Source organism: Hemitrygon akajei, unplaced genomic scaffold (genome assembly GCF_048418815.1).
Source record: "Hemitrygon akajei unplaced genomic scaffold, sHemAka1.3 Scf000060, whole genome shotgun sequence".
NCBI classification, from domain to species: domain Eukaryota; kingdom Metazoa; phylum Chordata; class Chondrichthyes; order Myliobatiformes; family Dasyatidae; genus Hemitrygon; species Hemitrygon akajei.
In genome coordinates, this window is record NW_027331946.1 from 4,705,525 (window position 1) to 4,728,199 (window position 22,675).

At 41.8% G+C, this 22,675-nt stretch overlaps 2 protein-coding genes across 7 annotated transcripts in view; one reads left to right on the forward strand and one right to left on the reverse strand.

The window, feature by feature from the left end:
* LOC140721733 (NACHT, LRR and PYD domains-containing protein 3-like) overlaps positions 1 to 22,675 on the reverse strand; it is a 943,069-nt gene that overhangs the window by 156,403 nt on the left and 763,991 nt on the right. The window lies entirely within an intron of this gene.
* The window catches only part of LOC140721721 (uncharacterized), a 49,449-nt gene continuing 45,295 nt past the window's right edge, over positions 18,522 to 22,675 (forward strand). For 5 of the 6 annotated variants that reach the window (XR_012097441.1, XR_012097442.1, XR_012097443.1 and 2 more), the window contains exon 1: positions 18,529 to 18,637. The gene's annotated coding sequence lies outside the window, so the exon portion shown is untranslated. Of the gene's footprint in view, positions 18,638 to 22,675 lie in introns of all 6 variants that reach the window. The other variant, XM_073036506.1, reaches the window with a different exon arrangement.

The following is a 22,675-nucleotide window of genomic DNA, read 5'->3' on the forward strand; positions in this document are numbered from 1 at the left end:
GAAGGTTGGCGTCATTCAATGTCTGTAGTGAGATGCTGAAGATGTTCTATAGGTCAGTTGTGGAGAGCGCCCTCTTCTTTGTGGTGGCGTGTTGGGGAGGAAGCATTAAGAAGAGGGACGCCTCACATCTTAATAAGCTGGTAAGGAAGGCGGGCTCTGTCGTGGGCAAAGTACTGGAGAGTTTAACATCGGTAGCTGAGCGAAGGGCGCTGAGTAGGCTACGGTCAATTATGGATAACTCTGAACATCCTCTACATAGCACCATCCAGAGACAAAGAAGCAGTTCCAGTGACAGGTTACTATCGATGCAATGCTCCTCAGACAGGATGAAGAGGTCAATACTCCCCAATGCCATTAGGCTTTACAATTCTACCGCCAGGACTTAAGAACTTTTTAAAAGCTATTATTAATGCTTTTTGAGATGGTGATTTAGATGCATATCATATTTTTTTACTGAGTTAAGTATTGTATGTAATTAGTTTTGCTACAACAAGTGTATGGGACATTGGGAAAAAAAAATGTTGAATTTCCCCATGGGGATGAATAAAGTATCTATCTATCTATCATAATTATTCCCTCTGAACCCTCCCCCAATGACTGACGGTGGTGAACTCAGTGATGGTAATGCCAATGTATATGAAGGGAAGGGCAGTAGTCTGTCTCACTGGAGTCTGGCACATTTGTAATGTGAAAGCTACTTGTTGGCCAGGGCAAAGGTGTTTGATATCATTATGTAGCCAGACAGAATTGGTGGAAGCATGTTCTCACCGGTAGAAAAGTGCAGACCGAGAGGAGGTAGAACAAGCAACACACACAAAATGCTGGAGGAACTCAGCAGGCCAGGCAGCATCTATGGAAAAGAGTACTAATGCTAGATAGATAGATAGATAGATAGATAGATACTTTATTCATCCCCATGGTGAAATTCAACATTTTTTCCAATGTCCCATAGACTTATTGTAGCAAAGCTAATTACATACAATACTTAACTATTTAAATACATTGAATGGTAACTTCAGCTCAGTCCTAACCCCGGCACTTTAACATATCCTACCCCTGGCGGTTGAATTGTAAAGCCGAATGGCATTGGGGAGTAATGATCTCTTCATCCTGTCTGAGGAGCATTGCATCAATAGCAACCTGTCACTGAAACTGCTTCTCTGTCTCTGGATGGTGCTATGCAGAGGATGTTCAGGGTTTTCCATGATTGAGCGTAGCCTACTCAGCGCCCTTCACTCTGCTACCGATGTTAAACTCTCCAGTACTTTGCCCACGACAGAGCCCGCCTTCCTTACCAGCTTATTAAGACGTGAGGCGTCCCTCTTCTTAATGCTGCGTCCCCAACACGCCACCACAAAGAAGAGGGCGCTCTCCACAACTGACCTATAGAACATCTTCAGCATCTCACTACAAACATTGAATGACGCCAACCTTCTAAGGAAGTACAGTCGACTCTGTGCCTTCCTGCACAAGGCATCTGTGTTGGCAGTCCAGTCTAGCTTCTCGTCTAACTGCACTCCCAGATACTTGTAGGTCTTAACCCGCTCCACACATTCTCCATTAATGATCACTGGCTCCATATGAGGCCTAGGTCCTCCAGCAATTTGTGAGTGTTGCTTGGATTTCCAGCATCTGCAGATTTCCTCTTTGTGATTGGAGGTAGAACAAAGATAATTTTCTCAACTGGTAATGTAAAAGATTTTAGAGCCATAGAATAGAACACTACAGCACAGTACAGGCCCTTCAGCCCTCCATGTTGTGCCGACCCATGTAAACCTTAAAAAAAAGTACTAAACCCACACTGCCCCATAACGCTCCATTTTTCTTTCATCCATGTGCCTGTCCAAGAGGCTGTTAAATACCCCTAATGTTTTAGCCTCCACCACCACCCCTGGCAAGTCATTCCAGGCACTCACAACCCTCTGTGTAAAAAAAACTTACCCCTGATGTCTCCTCTAAACTTCCCTCCCTTAATTTTATACATATGCCCTCTGGTGTTTGCTATTGGTGCCCTGGGAAACAGGTACTGACTATCCACCCCGTCTATGCCTCTCATAATCTTTTAGCCCTCTATCAAGTTCTAGACCTTTCAGATTATTTCACATTTCATAAAGATTGAAACAGAATAGGCTGAAGCACACCGTTCAAAAGTGCTGGCGTTCAATCCACGGTGCATAATCCGTGATCCATAACATTTTTTGGGTGTATGTTTGTCAGAAACACATCCAACAGATTTCCCATCAGAAGTGCAGGTAAATTCTGGACCTGATTTCAAATGAACCACTGAGCACTCTAAAAAAAAGCTGCTGCAGAGGCCGATTTCTCCCTTGTGCTTTTATTTTTAGTGTGAACTATGTAACATTGATGGTGATTAATGATCATTACTTTCAGGCGACAGCCCTCCAAACCTGTGACTAACCACAGTAAAATTTAGTGAACCTGCCATGATTGGGTCTTGGGTGTCGGACGAGCAGATTTTCTGTATTATTAGATGTTCTCATATTAATACATCATACCTCACTTCCAAATCACTGTTTTTAGACATCACATTATAGAATGATGTGTTCCACATAACCTGCAAGTTTAAAAGAAGCTCAGAAAATAAGGTCAAAGTAAGTTTCAAAAGCATCTGGGAAACAGAAACGTGCAAGTTTAAAGGGAGCAGAGATACCTGACTGACCTGCATGAGGTGTTGAGCTACCTAAAATGCATTCTTGAATGTATAATGTAGATTTAAAGCAATAATTTGATTTAAATTATTTTATTAAATACACATTATCTTGGATCTCTTAATCACAATTCACATTTAATGTAGGATTAACCTTTCTACATTTGGATAACTACAATTTTTGTTCTTTTCTTTCGAAAAATGCAGTCACATCATAACACTATTCAAACTTCGGACCCAAAGCCTTTTTCCCAGGAAAAAATATACTATAAACTTTTTGCTATTTAAAATTGGTAACATTTATCAATTCATGCTATTGTTTAAAATTAAATTGCTTAACTCCCTGAAGTTCACTAGCTAATAAAGATTTGAACAAAGAGGATTGTATATTTTACATACAAAGCAGCATAATATCAATGCTCCTACATCATAAATTGGGAGATGAATATACACATCCCAAACTTATTAGGTATTTGGACTCAATTTTTCCCACAGATGGTGAACTGCTAATCTTGGCTGGTTCATCAGGCACAGCCCGGAGTAGATCTGAAGGGAGGTGGGGTGGTTTGTGTATTTGCGGCAGTGCTGGGAGGAAAAATCAGCATGAATGATGAATGTCTTTAATGTCCCTTCCTATAAAATGCTCTACAAATGTCTCACACTTATTTGACCCTGAGCTTTTTTTAAAACCAGATTACACTTTAGTCAGGATTACTTAGAATTTCAACATCTCTTTTCCAGCGAAAATAATAAGTGGGCAGGGGTATAATTTAAAGATCCTATATATTCAGTTTAATCCACCCCATTCTAATGAAATGTTTATTCAGTTATTCATGCTATTGACAAGGCTCTGAATAAAGCAAATGAGGACTAATAGGTGTGGTCCATTCATACAACCAGTTCAATGGCATAATTTTAATCTCACTTCTCCATGTCTTCACATTTAGGAGCAGAATCACAAGAAGAGGTGGCAAATGACCAGGTGGTAAAAGCTCTCATTTCCTTTCCAATTCTATTTGAAAGTACTGTCTTAGTCTTCAACAATACTGTCCTGTGGATATCCAGTAAGTGTGATCTGGAAGTCCAACCCAAAGTAGAATCCTTACTAATCTACAACGCTAGCACTGTACCACACCATACTTTATGTCTGGTAATTTAGCCAAGATTCCTATTTTCTAATCACAGGAAAGACTAAGTGCTAATTTAAAACAAAGGCTAAGATTTAAACTTTCATCTTATGGTGATGATCATCTAATGTTATACTGCTTTTCCCTATATAAAAGGGGTGATAGATAAGTTTGTGGCCTAAGGTAGAAGGAGTCAATTTTAGAAAATCTAACACATCTATTTTTCAACATAGTCCCCTCCTACATTTACACACTTAGTCCAGCGGTCGTGGAACATACGTATCTTGGACCTCCAGAAAGTGTCCACAGATGGGTTTTGTTCCCTTTCTCCGAGTTCCTAATCCTTGCATTTAGATAGCTGGAGCTCAGCTCTGTCTGAGAGATCCATCGGTTCCCGTTCCCTCATCAGCCGGAAGCTCCCCAGGGTCCGTGTACAGATAGTGGGGCTGAGAGAGAGGGAAGAGAGCAGGACTGTCCCGGGATTGCTGGCCACGGTGTCAGAAATTCACAGGAATCGTCCCGAAGTCGGAGTTTAAGATAAAAACACAGAGAATCGCTCTTACCTGCAACCGACATTTTCAAAGCCTTCTGTGTTCTGCACGCATGCGTGATACTCGGGGACGTCATCAGCCTGACGCCTGCGCAGTTCATCAGTGCTTCAGCGCCTGACAAAAATTATTACCGCAGGGCCTTATGGGTCATAACGGTGCCATTAAACATTTCTTGAAGCACCGGTTCAATGTCCATATCTCATTCTTTTTCGGGTATATAGCAAAAACCTGCAGCTCTTTTAACGCAGAAAGCGGCTCACGTAAACAATGTACTCAATATCAACGTGTATCTAATGCCAAAGTAAAATGCAGATATAAAACAGGAGATTCTGCAGTTGCTGGACATACAGAGACGCTCACATACAAAATGCTGGAGGAGCTCTGCAGTTCAGGCAGCAACTAAGCAGCGGAGTACACAGTCTAGGTATGCTGAAGAAGCTCGGTCTAAAAGTTGTTTCTTTATTCCTCTCAACAATTGTTGCCTGATCTTTTGATTTCCACCAGTATTTTGCAGAACCTAACCATCTTTTTTTTGGGTCAACCAGTTTCCAAATTCTTCTGATCCTCCTTTTGTAGCCATATCCTGCTGGTCTGTTTCCTCTTCCTCTTCCTCCTCCTAAACTCTAGACCCATTCTCTCTCTGGAGCCCCAAAGCCTGACTCAGGCTGGTAACACTTTGGTTTCTGATTCTGCACCACCGAAGTTTCACTCGCTAGCCTGTTGTCAGACTTTAGAGGTGCATTGTGTTGCGAGATCGCAGATTCGTTTACTGTGAGTGTCGCTTTAAGTGCCTGAGTGAGGCGGGGCTGTGACGTCACACACGCGCTGCAGCAGAGACGGGGGGAGAGAGGGAGGGGAGGGAGAGGGAGAGGAAGAGAGATAGAGAGTGACAGAGACTTCAGCTTGTCACTGCTATGCCCAAAAGATTGGGTTGATCATCGGCACGCAGTGCACAACAGATGTTTGAGTGTCACTTCGTATAATCCATATGCATGGATTTGTTGGAGTATCCTGTGGTATCACTTTCGTTGGCCCTTACCTGGAATCGGGGTGTTCTGTGATAACCACTTTAAGACGATATTCCTGCCACTGTCACCTGGTGATATTTCTAAGTGGATTTCGGAACGAATCGACGGATAAGATCTTCGGCGACTGTTATTTCGTTTACCCAGCGTGGAATGTGTGTGGAATTCTTCGTAATTGCCTTCTCTCCACAAGTTCGTGTGGATTTACAAATCTCTCCTCTCACTCACTTATTCCGTGGATTACTGAACTTTTCCACTTTACCATCTGAAGACTTTAAGCATTGTTTCCCAAGCTTGATAGTTCGGGAGCTGTATATACGCATAACACTCTTAACTTCTGTTTATTTTGTTTAATCTTTTATATTTGTAGCAGATACTAATTAAGAGAGTGGTTCTTTCTTTCTTTTTAAATCTTTTTATTAATTTTTAAGAAAAAACATAAGTAAAATATAAGTACAAAACATTTGAGAGTACACAATTAATAGATTCATTAACAATCAGATATGTATTAATCAATATATAAAGTCTCCCAAACTCATAGTATTAATGTAAAGGATTCAAAAAGAAAATAAAAAGAAAAAGAACCCCCCCCCCAAAAAAAAACATAAGAATTAAAAAAAAAACAACTAAAAGAAAAAAAAAACTAACCAACATGGGCAATTGTATAATGTTAAATACATACAGAAGTGCCAATGACTCCGAACCTCCATCTATACAATTCAGGATAGTAACAATAAGGTTCAGGATCAGACCATTTAATTCCTATGAAAATGTTGAATAAATGGTCTCCAAGTTTCCTCAAATTTAACTGAAGAGTTAAAAACCACACTTCTATTTTTTTCTAAACTCAAACAGGAAATGGTTTGAGAGAACCACTGAAATACAGTTGGAGGATTAATTTATTTCCAGTTCAGTAAAATAGATCTTCTAGCCATTAGTGTAACAAATGCAATCATTCGTTGGGATGAAGCGGATAGACGCTTATTATCTATCATTGGTAGACCAAAAATTGCGGTAAAAGGATGTGGTTGGAGATTAATATTTAAAACTCTTGAAATTATATTGAAAATATCTTTCCAATAGTTTTGTAAACAAGGACAAGACCAAAACATATGGGTCAATGAAGCAACATCAGAATGACATCCATCACAGGTTGGATTAACATAAGAATAAAATCGAGCAAGTTTATCCTTGGACATGTGAGCTCTATGTACAACCTTAAATTGTATTAGAGCATGTTTAGCACAAATAGAGGATGAGTTTACCAATGATAAAATTTTTTCCCATTGCTCAGTAGATATAGGGCAATGCAATTCTTCCTGCCATTCCTTCTTAATTTTTTTCTGATATATCTGGCTGTACATTCATAATCATATTATAAATGATAGCTACTAAACCCTTTTGACAAGGATTAAGAGTTAAAATTCTTTCTGTAATGTCCAATGGACATTCTTTCGAAAAAGACTTTAATACATTATATAGAAAATTTCTAACTTGCAAATATCTAAAAAAATGGGTTTTAGATAAATTATATTTATTAGAGAGTGGTTCTAACATCGAAACCAGACTCCATTAGTGATCTGTTGCTGCTGGCACGTAACAATTGCAACAACCCAGCTGTCCGAGGCACAGTCCTTTAAAATTGGTGAAAATGACCTAAAACGTTGAAAAGAGCAGGGAAGAAGGAGTTTAAACTTCTTCGTCCGGAGCCCTGAAGAACGTCACAACCACAGTGAGCTCATCGTCTTATTCAGCCCGGAGAAAATCATGCAGGGAATTCATGCAGGTGTATAAGATGATGAGAGGCATTGGTCGTGTGGGTAGACTGAGGCTTTTCCCCAGGGCTGAAACTGCTGACACCAGGGGGAATAGGTTTAAGCTGCTTGGAAGTAGGTACAGAGGAGATGTCAGAGCTAAGATTTTTAAGCAAAGAGTGGTGTGTGTGTGGAACGCACTGCCAGCGACGGTGGTAGAGGCGGATACAATAGGGTCTTTTAAGAGACTCTTAGATAGGTACATGGAGCTTAGGAAAATAGGTGGCTATGCGGTAGAGTAATTCTAAGCAGTTTCTAGAGTAAGTTACATGGTCGGTACAACATTGTGGGCCAAAGCATCGGTAATATGTTGTAGATTTCGATGATTCTATGAAATTCAAGAGAAATCTCCTATCCCACGGAGTGGTGACTAGTTGCAACCTGTCATCTCAGGGAGAGTGAGAGAGGAACGGCAGGGGTAGATTTTGATATACTGATATGGAACAGACTACAGGAGCCAGTTGGGCCGAGAAGCCTTTCTAGTGTACATTGTGAGTGTGGTAGAGACAGTAAGTACCTGAGACACAGGACCTGATACAGAACTGATTTATCTTTCACAGATCCACAATATTAAACACCAGTCTAGTTTAAGGCTAACATCAGCAGAACAGACTCCTCCAATGCTCAGTGACCAGGGTTCAGTCCTGGGTGCGATGAGCAGCCGCAAGAACTGCAGAATCTGACAGTAACAGTCCCTCATGAACCTGCAGCTGCCTTCAGTCACCGTGATGGTTAAACATTTAACACGGAGCTGATTTGAACTTCCTCCCTGATGTGAAGTTGCTGGTGTTGCAGCAGCTGGGATGATTGAGTAAATCTCTTTGCTCACTCCGGACAGAAATGTGGCCTCTATTTATTGTGAACTCACCGGAGCATCACAAGGTGGGTTAACTGAATGAGTTTCTTCGCACACACGGAGCAGGTGAACGGCCGCTTCCCAGAGCGAAGCTGTTGGTGTATCTGCGATGGCCGACTGAATCCCTTCCAAAATGAGAGCCAGTGAATGACGTCACAGTGCTCTGAACGTCATGGCGGTGTATCCAATCAGATCACGGACATGGACAAATGGATCACTCCTTGTAGCGAGTGGGGCGCTGTCTTCTCCAGCATCTCCGCCTCCACATTCAAGGATCGGTGGCATTCAAGCGCTGGTGAACTGACAGATACAGCGGAACTAACGTGTTGTTGTGTTTGTGATTCCCATACACAAATCCTTTGACATTGCTACACTGCTAAAATTTTGCAAAGCACGTCAGTGTGTGAAGGACAACAATTCAACTGAAATAATTTGAGTCTTCATGGTGCCTTCTGATAAAAACACTGTCACAACTCAAAACATTTTGAAGGAACAAAGCTTCATCTTTTAACTGGCCACAGTTCTGGTATCATGCACAATATCAAACTCTCTGCTTCCCTCTCTGTGTCAAAATGGATCACTCCTCCCCTTCATCAGTCTGTGACTTGGCTCAGTTTGACTGTCTCCTTCGCATTCTGAGCATGCGCCACATACCTACTGAGATCACAATTTATTTACACGGCTGTGACTAGAGACTTTCTGATTATTATGTCCCTCCCGGCATTTGACGGTGGTAAACTCAGAGTCAGCAATGGTATTGAACATCGGGAGTAGGTGATTAGGCTTTTTCGTTGGAGATCGATAAACTGCCGGTAGTATGTGTCTGGATGAGTGGATCGTTTTCAGACTGGAAGGAGGTAGCGTTTGGAGTACCCCAGAGATCAGTCCCTGACCACAGTTGTTCATAGTTTAATGTCCTGGCGGAGGCAGCGAGATGTGAGATGCCCCAGTCTGCTGGTGAGGCAGAAAGAGTGGAGTTGGGGGAGGGGAGGCCATTCACATGCAATTTCGTAGCTTTGCAATCAGTACATAGTGCACTGTGGGGAGCACTGGCGGGTGCAAATCTGCTAATTAAATTTGCTGACGGCACTACATTGATCCGCCGGATCCCAAATAATAACGAGGCAGCGTATAGAGAAGAAGTCATCACCCCGACACAGTGGTGTCAAGAAAACAACCTCTCCCTCATTGTGACAAAAACAAAGGAGCTGGTTGTGGATTACAGGAGGAATGGAGACAGGGACCAAATTCAACATTTCCAAGTCTGTTATTGAAACAAAATGCACATTTTTATATTGATCATGACAAAATGTATTTTTTCATACCGTTAATGACATAAAGCATATTTAAAGATCGTACAATTTGTGTTCCGTGTGTTATCTGAATGTACTTGCCTGTGATGCTGCCACAAGTCAGTGTTTCTCTGTACCTGTACCTTCCCCTACTCATGCACTTGGCAATAAATTCAACAGGATCTGAGAAATCTCAGTGAGATTTGATTAGTGATGATCATCTTGGCAGCTCGGTAGGTCGAATGTATGAGACAGTACACTGTTAAATGCAAAACCCTGAACAGTGTTGATGATCAGAGGGATCTTAGACTCCAAGTTCATCGCTCCCTGAAAGAGACTGCACAGATTGATCGGGTGGTTAAGAGGGCAAAGGGCATGGTTGTCTTTATTAGTTGAAGCATTGAGTTCAAAAGTCGGGAAATTGTGTTGCAGCTGTTACGAGCCTGCGGTCGTACTGTGACTGTTTCCTTAAGAGCGCCGGCGTGAGGAGGCGGGACTATGACGTCAGTCACAGGCTAACAGCGCTGACTGTGGACTGAACCATAAGAGAGAGAGCGATCTGCAGACAGGCAGCCGGCCAGTCTAAAGAAAGAGAGAGAGACTGGAAAAGCTGATCGCTTCAGTTAGTCGCAGCTGAGGCTTGGAACTCTCCTATGCCCACAAGAGTGGGTTGATCATCGGTACACGGAGCCACAACGAATGTGTGTGGCTGTCACTTCGCATAATCCATAGGAGTGGGTTTTGGAATATATTGTGTTAACCCTTGCCTGGGTATGTTGTGTGGTAACCCCGGGAAGACGGTATTCCTGTGACAGGTCACTTTCGCTGATAACTCGTCTGTGGACAGATTCAACGGATAAGAACTTCGTCGACGGTTATTTTGAAGTAACGGCCTTTTCTCTACGTTTCACCCTGGATTACAAATATCTCTCTCCCATCATTTATTCCGTGGATTTCTGAACTTTCCTACTTTACCATCTCAAGACTCTAAGTTTTGTTCCCTCAGGCTCGATAGTCTGGGAATTATATTTACACATATATACTCATAACACTGTTAACTTTCCTTTATTTCATTAACTTACTACATCATAAGTAGATACTAATAAAGAGAGTAGTTTTAACATCAAAGTCAGACTCCACTGTGAACTATATTGCTGCTGTTTCGTTTCTAAAACGCTACAGTTCGTAACACAGTTTTATAAAACTAGTTAGACCACATCTGGAGTGTTTCATACAGTTCTGGTCGCCCCCATTCTCGGAAGGATGTCGGGGCTTTGGAGAGGGCGCAGAAGAGGTTTACCAGGACACTGCCTGGATTAGAGGGCATGAGCTATAACGAGAGGCTGGACAAACTTGTGTTGTTTTCTCCAGAGCGGCGCAGGCTGGGGTGAGACTGGATGGTCGTTTATCAGATTACGAGAGGAATAGATAGAGTGGACAGACGATATATTTTTCCCGGGGGTTGAAATGTCTAATACATTTAAGGTGAGAGGAGATGTGAGCGGCAAATTTGCTTCTTTCCACAGAGTGGTGGGTAGCTGGTTCTCCGTCTGGGTGTGGGAGACCCTCCACCGTCACCTGATCCCGTTTCCTGTTCACATTTTTCCGCAGATCTGCAGCATCTGCGGGTCACTTTACGTGTACTTGTAGCTTCATCTTTCCCCGTTCAGACAAGTCAGTGAGATCCGGATCTGTCACGTCCTCTCGTTGTGGTGGACAATATGTTTTTTTCTGCAATATTTTCAGCATGTTTCATTCCACTGTTTTTACCTGCTGAAGTGCAGCCGATGTTTCTGGGTGTCTGACCCATTTATGTGAGAATTTAACCTTTTGTATTTATCTGCACTTCTCATAAATGTCTACAGTTCAGTTAAACTTCACTGCAAAATTTCCAAAGCAACAACCCGGTCAGTCAAATAGTTCCACACAATTAAAATAGTTTATTACATCTTTTTTTTCATTTTGTACTATTCTTATTTTATTCTTATTCATATTCTTATTTTAAATCACAATTGTTAAAATCTATTTTTATGAATTAGGTTCTACTGCTGCCGCAGGGACAACGAATTTCATGACATATGCCGGTGGTATTAAACCTGATTCTGATATTGATATGGGAGACCCACCACCGGTCACCTGATCCCAGTTACCGCAGACCGTAATGTGAGATTGAAGCATTTTCCATATATTTGTATTCCACAGAAATGACAACAGTTAAGTTTCCTTCTGAGGTTCCAGAACAGAAGCTCAGTCTGTCTAATTTTTCCACACAATTAAAGTGGTGAATTTGTTTATTCTCATCATGTTCTGAGCTACAGTGAAAATCTTGTCTGATGTACCATCCACACAGATTACTACTTTACAACAGTACAGTGAGCTGATATACGACAGAACAATAACTGTAACAAAGCATTATGGCTGCAGAGAAAGTGCAGTGCAGATAGACATATGGTGCAGGGTCACGTCGAGTTACATTGTGAGGCCGAGAGCATTTTATCATTCATTTGGCTTATAGACACAGACAGGAAGCCGTCCTTGAGCTTGTCATTACCAATAACTGCCGGTCTTCTTTTTTTCCTCACTTTCTCGTGGCACTAGACGGGAATGTCCATTAAGCCCTTTATTATTTAATCTTGTATCGGAACCTTTAGCTATAACACTACGTGAAGCTAAAAGTATTCTTGGTATCTCTATGAATAGAACCATACATAAGATTTCTCTTTATGCAGATGATCTTTTGGTTTTTATTTCAAATTTTGAGGAATCAATTCCTAATCTTTTGGAAACACTTAAAGATTTCGCTAAATTTTCTGGATATAAACAACCTGAAAGAAGTGAATTGTTTCCATTAAATGTCCCTGTTAGTATATATAATGATATTCCTTTTAGAATTGTTAATACATTTAGATATTTAGGTATTATAATTACTAAAAAAATATAAAGATCTCTATAAAGCCAACGTAGTTCCATGAATCACAATTTTCTAGTTGGAATCCACTTACTTTTTTTTAATAGGTCGGATTCATGCTGTGAAAATGATCTTACTTAGATTTTTATATATTTTCCAAAATATACCTATCTTTTTAACTAAAAAAATTTCAATCAAATTGACTCTCTTATTTCTTCCTTTATTTGGAACAATAAGAGACCAAGAATTAATAGCTATCATTTACAAAAATCTACAAAACGATGGGGACTTGCACTTCCGAATTTAAGCCTGTATTATTGGGCTGTGAATATTAGATAATTATGTTTTTGGTTATATTGGCTTGATAAGAACCAAAAATCATTATGGGTTGATTTGGAATTAAAATCTGTTGAACAATTTTATTTAACTTCAATTTTTGGAGCTCCATTACGTTTACAGCTCTCTAAAATTCCAAATTTAAATCTTTACCCGGTTATTAAACAATCCCTACGGATTTGGGTTCAGTTTCGTTTTTTTTTAATTTTAAACAATTTAAGATGACTAGTTTTTTACATCGAAACTTCTCATTTAAACCTTCAACAACTGACCCAATTTTTCTCCTATGGAAAATAAAGGGATCCATTCTTTTACAGATTTATTTTGTGATGGTCCATTATGATCTTTGAAGAGTTAATTAACAAATTTTCTCTCGCTCATACACATTTTTTTGCAATATGTTCAGGTTAGACATTTTTTACGATATTTACCTGTTTCCATATTTACAAGAATCTGATTTTTTTCGATACCATTTTGAAATTGAATCCCTTCGTGAAAGGTTCCATTGGCAGCATTTATCATTTGTTTTTGTTACAAAACGAGAACCCATCACTAAAGATTAAACAAGATTGTGACAGAGAACTTAATATGACCTTTGTTAATGAAGATTGGCTTCGAGTTTTGAAAAACGTAAATTCTTCTTCTGTATGTGCCGACCATTGTTTAATTCAATTTAAAACTGTTCACCGTTATTATTTAACAAAGGGGAGACTATCTAAAATATTTCCTAGCATAGACAAATGCTGTGATAGATGTAAAACTGAAGTAGCTACTTTGTCACATATGTTCTTGTCATGTACTTCATTAAAATCGCTTTGGTAATCTTTATTTTCTACAAGTTCTAAAGCTCTGAAAATTAATTTACAAACTAATAGATTGACTGTTCTATTTGGAATAGCTCCACATCATATTCAGGGTATTTCATCTTCAGATCAACATGTAATTGCATTTGTTACACTACTGACAAGAAGGACTATTTTATTAAAATGGAAAGATATTTCTTCCCCTACATTAATTGAATGGTTTTCTCAAGGAATGTTATGTCTTAGTTTGGAAAAAATAGAAGTAGAACTTTTGATACTCGATTCGATTTTGGGAGAAGATGGGGTTCTTTTGCCAAATATTATCATTTAATTTGAAATATGCTGTATGGTTTCCGTCCAATTTTATTTTTCTATAAATATGAAATGACGGTTGATGATTCTTTTTTTAAAAATTTAGATGATGGTCAAACGTATTGCTCCGGAGGGTTCATTCCTAATGGATTTTTCCCCTTTTTTGTGGTTACTGGGTTTTTTCCGAGGTAGATGGGGTACTTTTTCCCCTTATTTTTCTATATATATATATTTTCCATTTTTATATTTTACGATCATTTTTTTAGCTTTATTAATTGAATACATATTAATCTATTGACGCTTTGTATCATTTTATAGCTGTAGAAGATTATGTATCAATAAAAAAATTCTAAAAATGAAAAATGAAACTGGCAAAACAATCACTAGACATATGGTGCAGGGTCACGTCGAGTTACATTGTGAGGCCGAGTCCATTTTATCATTCATTTTACTTATAACCACAGACAGGAAACCGTCCTTGAGCCGGGTGGTTCGCGCTTTAAGGCTTTTGTATCTCTTCCCCGATGGGGGAGCGGGTTTGCAGCAAGAATGTCCAGGTTATGAGGATCTTTGAGTACATGGCCTGCTTTTCCGAGGCAGGGGAAGTGTAGGGAGAGTCCATGAAGGGGAGGCTTGTTTCTCTGATGTTCTCTTCTCTCCAAAGTTCTCTGCAGTTCCTTGCAGTCATGGGCAGAGCAGTAGCCATACGAAGGAGTGAAGTATCGACAAGAAGCTCAGAGACCTCGGCCTTCACCCTGCCTTGTGCAGCTGGATCCTGGACTTCCTGTCATATAGCCGGCAGGTGGTAAGAGGCTCCCTCACCTCTGTCTTTCTGACCCTCAGCACACATACCTCACAGGGTTGTCTCCTTGGCCCCCGCCTTTACTCTCGAAGCACCCATGACTTGTGTCGCCACCCACAGTTCCAATCTGTTAAGTAAATTTGCTGACGACACTACACTGACTGTCCTAATCTCAAATAATAACGAGGCAGCCGACAGAGAAGAAGTCATCACCCCTACACAGTGGTGTCAAGAAAACAACCTCTCCCTCATTGTGACAAAAACACAGGAGCTGGTTGTGGATTACAGGAGGAATGGAGACAGGGACCAAAATCATCATTTCCAAGTCTGTTATTGACACAAAATGCACATTATAATATTGATCATGACACAATGTATTTTAGATACTGTTAATGACATAAAACATGTTTATAGATTGTTACTGACAGAGAATCGTATAATTTGTGTTCCGTGTGTTATCTGAGTGTACTTGCCTGTGATGCTGCCACAAGTCAGTGTTTCTCTGTACCTGTACCTTCCCGTACTTGTGCACTTGGCAATAAATTCAACAGGACCTGAGAAATCTCAGTGAGATTTGATTAGTGATGATTATCTTGGCAGCTCGGTAGGTCGAATGTATGAGACAGTACACTGTTAAATGCAAAACCCTGAACAGTGTCGATGATCAGAGGGATCTTAGACTCCAAGTTCATCGCTCCCTGAAAGAGACTGCACAGATTGATCGGGTGGTTAAGAAGGCAAATGGCATGGTTGTCTTTATTAGTTGAAGCATTGAGTTCAAAAGTCGGGAAGTTATGTTGCGGCTGTTACGAGCCTGCGGTCGTACTGTGACTGTTTCTTTAAGAGCGCCGGCGTGAGGAAGCGGGGCTATGACGTCAGTCACAGGCTGACAGCGCTGACTGTGGACTGAACCATAAGAGAGAGAGAGAGCGATCTGCAGACAGGCAGTCGACCAATCTAAAGAGAGAGAGAGACTGGAAAAGATGATAGCTTCAGTTAGTCGCAGCTGAGGCTTGGAACTCTCCTCTGCCCACAGGAGTGGGTTGATCATCGGTGCACGGAACCACAACGAATGTGTGTGGCTGTCACTTCGTATAATCCATAGGAGTGGGTTTTGGAATATCTTGTGTTAACCCTTGCCTGGGTACGTTGTGTGGCAACCCCTGGAAGACGGTATTCCTGTGACAGGTCACTTTCGCTGAGAACTCGTATGTGGACGGATTCAACGGATAAGAACTTCGTCGACGGTTATTTTGAAGTAACGGCCTTTTCTCTACGTTTCACCCTGGATTACAAATATCTCTTTCCCATCATTTATTCCGTGGATTACTGAACTTTCCTACTTTACCATCTCAAGACTCTGAGCTTTGTTCCCTCACGTTCGATAGTCTGGGAATTATATTTACACATATATACACTTAACACTTGTAACTTTCCTTTATTTCGTTGTTACTATATTATAAGTCGATACTACTAAAGAGAATGGCTTTTACATCAAAACCAGACTCCAGTGTGAACTCTATTGCTGCTGGTTCGTTTCTAAAACGTCACACTTCGTAACAACAATTTTATAAAACTAGTTAGACCACATCTGGGGTGTTTCATACTGTTCTGGTCGCCCCCATCCTCGGAAGGATATCAGGATATCGGAGAGGGCGCAGAAGAGGTTTACCAGGACACTGCCTGGATTAGAGGGCATGAGCTATAACGAGAGGCTGGACAAACTTGTGTTGTTTTCTCCAGAGCGGCGCAGGCTGGGGCGAGACTGGATGGACGTTTGTAAGATAACGAGAGGAATAGATAGAGTGGACAGACGATATATTTTTCCTGGGGGTTGAAATGACTAATACATTTAAGGTGAGAGGAGATGTGAGCGGCAAGTTTATTTCTGTCCACAGAGTAGTGGGTAGCTGGTTCTCAGTCTGGGGGGGGGGGTGGGAGACCAAAGCCGTCACGTGATTCCATTGCCCCTCCCATTTAACCGTAGATGGGCAGCATCTGTGCATCTGTTTCCGAGGCCCCGCCCTCCGGACACTGAAGCGATCGCTTCGCGCATGCCCAGCTTCTCCGGGTGGACGGTGTTTTCCTCTCCGCTCATTGCTGAAGTGGGTCGGCTGTGTGATCGGGGAAGGCTTTTCGTCTCCACGGTCAGCATCCCTGTCTGCTGAGCGAAGATATCACTTTCCCATCGGTGAGTATTGAGACCGATCCCGAGCGGGAAGATCCGATGTTGGCCGTGAGTCCCGAACTGAGGGCCAGTTACTCATTTATTTTCCAGTTATCTGGGCTCGTCAGAAATGTGTCCCCTTCACTTAATCTGCATTGAACGATCCAAACCAGGAGTACAGGGTGTCTATTTCCTCAGAATTGAAATGGAAGTCCCGCCAGCAGGTCACGTGAGGCTGTGTATCGCAGATTCACCCCGCCCTCCGCTCTGTGACGCAAGATCACGTGGTGTGTTTTTGGCCACTTAGTCAGATTAACATTACCAATTCGGCTCGCTTCCTGAGGCTCCTCGCATTTGTCCTGGAGCTTTATGGCTGTTGTCTTCTCCCGGACTGGGGTGGGTGAGAAAGGAGAACGTCCCAGGTTGTGGAGATCTTTGATTTCACAGCCTGCTTTACCGAGGGACTGTGAAGTCTCGGGGGTAAGATGGTTTCTGTAATGTGCCGATCTGTATCCAAAGGACTGTGCAGTTCCTCGCAGTCACGGGCGGAGCAGTTACCATGCAAAGCGTGAAGTGTCCGGATGGGAAACTTCCTATGGGGTGTTGATAAAAATTTGGTGAGGGTCAAATTATATATGGCAAAGTTCTTGTTGTTTCTTCTAACTCTGTCATTTTCGAATCTTTTATACAGTAGTATGTATCATTAATTCAGTAGCTGTGGTGTGTTCTGACGTCTCCGGACCGGCTTTTCCATGTTTACAACAGTAGGAATAGACCCGTGAGTCTGGCGTTCAAACTGTGTTTCGAAATTCCCCCACCCCTCACTGTCACCAGTCTGTCACTCGGTGGAAATCAGGCAGAATCTCAAGTTGCTGGAGATCTGCACTAAAAAATAAATGTTTGAAGTCATTCTGACGAAACGTCATTAACCTGAATTGTAAAGTTTGTTCCCCTCCCCGCAGCTGTTCCTTACCTGCTGAGCATTTCTGGTAATTCCACTTTCTTTTTATTACATTTAACCTGGAAATTGAAATGATTCGATCTGTGATAGTAGAACAGTAAAGAAAGCACAACATTTCCCTGTCAATTATCCTGGAACCAGTTTGTCTGTTATTGCTGGAAATGTTTTCAGTACAGATGTTGCTAACGAGGTACACATGAATAATCTCAGGAGTGATCGGCGTCATATATGAGGAGCATTTGATGGCTCTGGACCTGTGCTCAATGGAGTTCAGAGGGACGGTGGGGGTGGTGGGGGGATGTATGGTTAAGTAAACCTACCAAATGTTGAAAAGCCTGGATACAGTGGACATGGAGAGGATGTTTCTATTAGACAGAGAGTCTGTGATCTGACAGCACAGTCTCAGAATAAAGATGCTTCCCGTTAAAATTCCGTTGAGATTTTTTTTGCATTAGGTGTCCGAAGTGTGGAATTTGTTGCCACAGAGGTTGGTTGATGCTGCGATTTGGGTATATTTATGACAGAGATTAATATATTCTAGATTGCTAAATAGCTTCAAGGTTACAGGAGGAAGGCAGGAATATGGTGTTGGAATAAAAACCAGCCATGTTTAAATGGTGGAGCAGATCAGATGGATCAAATCACCTAATTCTGTTCCTTATGTCTTACCATGACTGAATGATGGCTCCTTCTTATCCCATATTCTTTTGTGTCATGTGAGGGACAATAAAAGATTGTTCACTGAGATCATTATATCTGCCTTCAACGTTTAAATTTCAGTGAGTTTTGTTCTTAGTAACATTAAGCAGAAATGTTTGGTTCTGCTTTTTATTGTTAATGTGCTTCATTATCTTTCATGTTAAAGTTAGACCTGCAGTGAGAGATTTATTGGAAGCAAACCACAACTGAAGATGAGGGAACAACAACAAGTGAACCAGCCCGAGGACTGAGAGCATCAACTGGAGAGAACCCATCTGACTCGGAGATTCCAGTGATTCAGTCAGGAGAAAGTTTGGTGAGTCTCATTTACTCAAACACTGGTCCTTTAGACATTACATACCTGTACAAGGGAAGGTAGGAAACAGCTGGAGCGAGACTGAATGTGCCCTGAAGAACCAGTTGTGCCTCTGTCAGACCCAGTTGCAATCACTCCAGGTCTGGTAATGTGCTTCCAGCAGCCCAGCCCTTTAAAACCACTCCCATTTTGTGGAAGTCGAATCTGGAGAGAGTCTCTCATAGACTGTATAAGTACAAACTCTTTATTCCAAGTATCTGGGGCTTACTCAGTTAGTCGCTCAAACAGGAACAGTCAATGACTGTTCCCGCCCAATCCACTGACTAACAATTCCCCTTCACCACAGATATATCCGTCCAGATACTCCCCACACAAGACAGGCTGGAACCAAAGTTATTTACTACATGACAGGCTGGAGCCCCTAAAGACAAATTACAAAATAATTACACAATACACAATTTGCGCACAAATATAAAATGGCTTATACACACAGAACAGACTGAAGCTGTCCTATCTCTGCACATGAACACACAAGGCGATGAGCGTCCTGAAACCCTAGCTAGCTACCCTCAAGAAGAAATATGGCTCAGCATGGCTTAGTACATCTACTGATCATCAGCAGTTTCTTTCAGAAAAACAGGCTGCTATTTTTTAACGAAGTGTTAAACCATACTTCATCATTCCCTGCTTTTTGATTGTTACATGAGCAACAAAACAGTAATTTTTTTACAGAGAAAGCAACCGAGTACAGTTTTGACTTCTCAGTGGGTAAAAATGGCATAGAACAGTAACTATAACAATGATATGTACAACTATTAGGCCATAATGCAATATTATGCCTCACATATTACCAAACAGGCCTTCGAAGATCACCATTTTGACCCTTCAGTGAACCTGTGTAAATCCTGCCCTAATTTCTTGATGCTGTCAATCTCCTAGGCAATGTGCTTGGAGAGGAATGTAATGTTATTAGACTCATCAAGGATATAGGTGCAGCATTCTGTGTCAATAATAGCACAGGTTCCCCCTTCTTAGCTAGGATAAAATCTAAAGCCGTAAGATTCTATAGGACTGTTTGCCAGATTGCAATCATTTCAGTGGATATTTCTGTTACTTGGGCCTGTGTTTCTGCCAGGGCCTCTGCAGTATTGTGGCCAGCTCCTCAAGTGCTTGTAGCCAAATTGATTATCTCTCGTGAATTCCCGGCTACTCCATAGGAGAGAAAAACTATCATCAAAGATCGCTCAGTCTCAGTTATTCCTCTCCGCTGCTGGGCACCTGCAAGTATGGCCACGATGCATGTTTCTCAGTGTAGGAAGTTCCGTTTGGTGGGGGCCTGAGATACATCTGTCAAAACACTGTGTCTGTCAGGGCCCCTAGTTCTACCCGTTTGACATAAGTGTGACAGAGACAGAAAGATCGTAACTGGATGCTGGGGTGAGCCCTCTCAAAGACATAAACACAAACACTACTGTTACGCACTCGTAACGGTTTAAATGAACCATATATATATACCACATATGTGTAAATATAACTCCCAAACCACTGAGCTCAGGGAATACCAAGCTCAAAGTCTTGAGATGGTGAAGTATGAAAGTTCAGTTCAGACATGGAATAAATGACAAGAGAGATATTTGTAATCCAAGGTGAATGTCGAAAGAAGGCAATTATGTTGAATTCCACAAATTCCATGGTGATAAAATGGGATAACAGTCGCCGTAGGTCTTATCTATCGTTCTAAATCCACATACGAATTATCTCCAAAAGTAGCTTATCACAGGAGTACTGTCTGCAGAAGGAACTACCACCCAGGCAAGGGTTAACACACAGGTTTATTCCGCAGGGTACTCCCAATCCAGATCCAACACACAAAGTATTACCGACAGTGATTTCCACAGAATATCCCTTCTCACAAGTGTTTACCACATAACACACCCGAATCCACCTAAGGGTTAACAAAAGTGGTAGCCATGAGATACTCCAACAAAATCCCCAGATGGATTATACGAATCATCACCAACAGTGATTGGTCACAGGGGTACTTCTTCAAGTGATTACCACACCCAGGCAAGGGTTAGCACAAGTGGTCCTCACAGGATATTCCCAAACCAACAGATCCACTCCAGTGGATCAAACAAAGTGACAATCACACATTCAGTATACAATGGATCAATAATTAACCCACCCTTGTGGGCATAGGAGAGTCCAAACAGTGACCTTTGGCCACTAAGTCCTTTGTTTCAAACTTTCCATCTTCTTTCTTTCTCTCCGGCTGACTGTGTGTCCTTGCTTAAATAAAACAAACTTTGAGCTATGTAAACACAAGCTGCAAGCAAGTGTAAACACGCTGCATAGTCAAATAGTTCCAGCCCTCTCTCTCTCTCTTTGTAAGAATCAAACAGGAGCTGAGAAAGCTGGTGGCTGACATCACTCAGGCAATATCCGTTAAAATGACAGTCCACAGCAAGAAACCGAGAGGTTCATCACTCTCTACTATCAACCAATACAATTTCCTTTAGTCCGAGAGAGTCCTTCTACTCATTTCCTTCAGTAACACGTTTGTAGTCTGTTCGATATATCCACCGAGATTGCCCTTTCAGTTTCACAGCTGTCGGAGTGGTCAGTAACACTTGATATGGTCCTCTCCACCGAGGTCTGAGTTTCCCTCGATCGCAGTTCCTGATCAGGATAAATTCCCAGGTTCTATGGTGGAATAGTCACTCCTCTCTGCAGGGTAGTTCTCTTCCTTGTAAGCCTGTCATACCTGTGAATGTAACGCTTGGAAAATTTTGGTTAGTTGACATATTTATTTCCCCATCTCTTCCAATATCTAATTTTGCTGGTAGGCTTTCTGGGAGCAATGGTGCACAAGGTCTTGGTCCCCAGGATATTCTCATGGGCCATCCATAAATGTTGTAAACTGGTGACAACCCCGCTTTCCCCTATGGGATAACCCTTGTGGAATAGGGCTAACGGTAGGACCTTCAACCAAGTGAGTCCAGTCTCCGCTGTTAGTCTGGCCAGTTTACTCTTCAGAGTGCCATTGGCTCTTTCCACTCTGCCAGCGGCCCATGGGTGGTGTAGACAGTGGAATTGTTGCTGGATAGCTAGTTCATTACATACCCCTTCGTTTACTTTCACCATAAAGTGTGGGCTATTGTCAGAGCTCAGCATCTCTGGCAGGCCGTACCTGGGAATTATATCCCATAATAATACCTTCACAACAGTCATAGCAGTATCAATGGTAGTTGGAATAGCTTCAATCCATCTACTAAACACATCTATAATAACTAAGCAGTATCTATAGCAATGTACTCTAGGCAATTCAATAAAATCAACTTGTAGACACAGAAAAGGATCCACCTGTCAAGGGAGTTGTACCCGGTGTGCAGGGTACAGGTTACCAACCATTCCCTCCTTTCCCAGGTGTGTACAATTATGTATATAATTGGCCAATATTGGTAAAAACTGTGTAGGAACACAAACCTGTCCCACTGGGTGATCCAAAAACCTAGGTCGGGGTCTTTCTGGCACCCCCATCTGGGACCACAGTTTGTGCTCCTCCTCAGAGGTGTCCCCCTGAAAATTACGTACCTCCCACATGTCCTGCAAACCCGTTCTGCTTTAGTCATGGAGGGTTGCTTGACGGGAACGCGAGGAGGCTACAACTACTGAGGATTGTACCGCACTTTTCACTGTCTGATCTGCTAGAGCATTGTGTTTAGTGACACAGTCGGACATGCGTGTGTGGGCTGCACATTTAATAACAGCCAGAACTCAAGGTAGCTGCAGAGCGGTGAGTAAGTTGTTTAAAATGGTGGCATTGCTAATGGGGTGGCCAGAGGAAGTCAGGAATCCCCATGTTCCCAGAGAGCCCCGTAGTCATGTACAATTCCAAATGCATAACGGGAATCTGTGTAAACGTTCCCACTTTAGTCTGTTGCTGGGATACAGGCACGAGTCAGAGCAAACAGCTCAGCCTTCTGGGCGGAGACAGCTGCTTCAAAAGAGGCCTGTTCAATTACTTCACTGTCCGTC